Here is a 3,720-nt window from a genome sequence, read left to right as displayed (position 1 = left end):
TTGGAACCAGGAGCCGAAGTTGGAAGGGCCGGTGGAGGTAAGCAGGCGGAGGAACTGGCTGTGTTACTGGAGGTGCGTGCAGTGTGCCCTGGGAACATGGAGGGAAAAGTCCAGTTTGGGGGGGACGATGAGGAGGGGGCAGGCACAGACCGTGGTCAAGGAAGCCTTCTCAGGGATGCTTGAGCTAAGTGTGAGAGGATGATTAGGAGGTTGTCATGTGAACAGAGGGATGTATGGGGTGATGTCAAAAGAGTCCTGGAATTTTATGTTCGAACTGAGGTCAGCAACTCTGCCAAGGGTCATTTCTAGAAGTGGTTTAATCAGTCCCGTAAGATAAGAGTAAGGCCACAACACAAAGGACTGACTGTGCGACAGCAGTTGGCTTGCCCTGTCGGCAGTCATCCTATTTTTAAAAATTTGCATGTTTAATAATGTTACAGGACTCCGTTGCAATGATGAATACAGAAGGCTATCATTGCAGCTTTAATTTCTAAGTTGTGGGGAATTTTCCAGCCGTATTTCTCTTACTGATTGCTAGTTTAATTTTGTTATGGTCTGAAGACATACTTCGTATGACTTGTATTCTTTTACATTGGACCAAGTTTGTTTTATGGCCCAGAGTACAGTCTGCCTCGTTGAATGTTCTGTTTGCACCGGAAGGAAATGCTTACTCAGGTGGATGGGGCGTCCTGTAGTGGGGTGGCGTTGTACGGGCAGGTGGCGGACAGGGTTGCTCGTGTCCCTCTGTCTTCACTGGTGTCCTGCCTGCTCCTTGCTGCAGTTACTGAGAGAGGAGTGAGTGTTGGCGTGTCAGGCGGTGCTCGTGGATTTATCTGTTTTTCCTTTCAGAATGCTCAGTTCTTGTCTTGTGTGTGTTGAGGTTGTGTTGGTAGGGATGTATACACACTTAGAATTGGAGAGTTGACCCATTATCATTATTGTCATTGTTGTTGTTATTATCTAATTTCCCTCTTAAACAGTGATCGTATTCTTGTTCTGGAGTAAGTCTGTGTGATATTACTATAGCCACTCCAGCTCTCTTTCACTGGTGTTTGCGTGGTATAGCTCGTCATTTTACTTCTAACCTATATAGGCTTTTATAGTAAGGGGACTTATTATAGATAGCATATACTTAAAAAATCCGCCCTGGCTGGCGTAGCTCAGTGGATTGAGCTCGGGCTGCAAACCAAAGTGTCGCAGGTTCGATTCCCAGTCAGGGTACATGCCTGGGTTGCAGGCCATAACCCCCAGCAACCGTACATTGATGTCTCTCTCTGTCGCTCCCTCTGTCTCTCTCTCTCTCTCTCCCTCCCTCCCTCTCCCTCCCTCCCTCCCTTCCCTCTCTAAAAATAAATAAATAAAATCTTTAAAAAATGAATTACTTTCTTAAAAAATGTACATAAGGATTTTATATATATATATATATATATATATATATATGTAAAAAAAATCCAACCTGACAATCTGTTTTTATTGGTATGTTTGGATCATTCACATCTTGTCATTATCAATATGGTTGGATTAAAATCTGCAATCTTTCTCTGGTCGGGTGGCTCAGTTGGCTGGAGCATCAGCATGTACACTGGAAGGCTGCAGGTTTGTTTGATTCCTGCTCAGGGCACTTGCTTAAGTTCCGGGTTCCGTCACTGGTTGGGGAGCATGCTGGAGGAGAGTGATTGATGTCTCTCTCTCACATCAGTGTTTCTCTTTCTCTCAAGTCAATATTTAAAAAAAACCCATATCCCCAGGTAAGGATTAAAAAAATAAAAACAATCTTTAAAAAAATCTACTGTCTTGCTATTTGTTCTCTCTGTTCACTTCTTTGCTGTCTTCTGTTTGGTTAATTGAGCATTTTTCTTATGCTGGCATTTTATCCTCACTACTCACTTATTATTTATATTTCTTAAATAAATTTTAGTATTGCCCTAGAGTTTACAATGTATACTTGCAATTAGTCCGAGTATGTCTTCAAATACCATTTGCTTCATGTGTAGAATTTGTCTTTTCATTATATAGCACCGGCTTTAAAAGTGTGTACAATCCTATCTACCACTAGTTACATTATTTTAAATTCTGAACCCTATAACCTTGGACTGTGTGTGGCAAATCCTTAACAACTGCCTGAGGGGGGATAAAAGAACCCTTATTATTGCGTCTATTTCCGTGGCGTGAGCGCTCCACTGGTGGTCGTGTCAGGCTGCCACGGAGCCACGGCTGACTGCGGAGCTGGGGAGAAGTGAGCGCAGTCCTTGCACCCGGCCAGGGGCGCAGGCGCCTGCGCACGCTGCTTCGCCCCGCCCAGACCGTCCCTGGTGTCGCTGAGTTCTGTCTTTGGTTTTTGGTTACTGTTTATATTCCTGGGACCTACAACTTTCCATTCTCAAGCTTTCCGGTATCCAAGGAGTCTGCAGCTACATGGTTTACCCTTGTGCAAGGTTACCTTCTCTTGCTGCTAAAGACTGCAAGGTCATTAAAGACAAGCATATCCCCTTCAAAGGATCCCTTTCCACCTTCGAAAATGCCGCTAGAGGCTCCCACATACCACTCTGTAGGAACTGCGCCTGGACCCTTGCTGGACGACGCACCACAAGGAGATGACGCACCGAGCCCTTCTGCAGTTAGCAGTTGTTGGCGACAGCTAGCCGGAGCTGGCTGCCCTGCCCCGCCCCTGGGGCTTAGAGCAGATTTAGTTTGGGGAAACGATCTGTGAGGATGAGAGGACAGCCTGTGCATGTTGTCTCACCAGGAGAACGTGAATCACTGGGTGGGGATAGGTTAGCCAGAGGTCTGTGTTTCAAGGAACTAAAAATAGCCGCCTTGTTGCTTGCTCGCTTCTAAACAGTCCCCAGCGTGGGCCAAGCCGTGCCGGTGGCCAGCGGGATGAGATCCTAGGTTGTTATTGACAGCGGGACTGGGCAAACGGAGCAGCACAGAACGTGCAGTGCTTTCTGGAGGAGTCTGTTTTGAGACAGTCTTCAAGAGCAGTTCAAGGCCAATGTCTCACTATGGAAGGGAGAGTTCGAATCACTCATGGTAACTTCTCCATAACTTCAATGGAAATGTTTTGGGAGGTGCGGGTGGGGTAGAGAACTGAGTACAATGCTCCTGTACTCGGGACCGAGGATTCACGTGTGGAGACGAGGAAGGGTCCTAAGGGGGCTACAGTGTACATGCAAGATAACGTTTCGAGGAATGGTAACCTTGACTGAGCAAACACATAGGTTAGCACTTTTCTGCTGTTATCTTTTCTCCACATGCCAGGATGTAAAACAGTAAAAAGGGAATTGGAAGGCTCTGAAAGCTAATTTCTCATGCCTTGCTCCCTTTTTCAAAGTCTCGGTCCTGCACGCTGCCACCAACTTATCAGCATTCTCCCAGAGGGTAATTGGACCATAAAACACATCTCTATGATAAATAAAAGTATGTAAGCTGGAGTTGCAAATCATTTAAATTTCCGTAGGGATGGTGATTCCAAAACACTCCTTAGTGAACTGTTGTCACTATCAATCACCTTTATAGCTAAGGAATTTAGGCCTTTTTTCTGCCCCAAATATACGCTTTTTTTCCCCTATGAGTTAAAGAATACTTACTTAGATTTATCCTAATAACAACACCTTAAACACGGAAGAACCATTGTAAGTTACACTATAGTTACTTCCCATTTTTCATTTCTTTTAAACCATGTAGTTTTTAGAGATGAAAGGAATTAAATATTTAAAA

Source organism: Phyllostomus discolor, chromosome 3 (assembly GCF_004126475.2).
Source record: "Phyllostomus discolor isolate MPI-MPIP mPhyDis1 chromosome 3, mPhyDis1.pri.v3, whole genome shotgun sequence".
In the NCBI taxonomy this organism is placed as follows: domain Eukaryota; kingdom Metazoa; phylum Chordata; class Mammalia; order Chiroptera; family Phyllostomidae; genus Phyllostomus; species Phyllostomus discolor.
Note: the sequence above shows the minus strand (reverse complement) of the source record.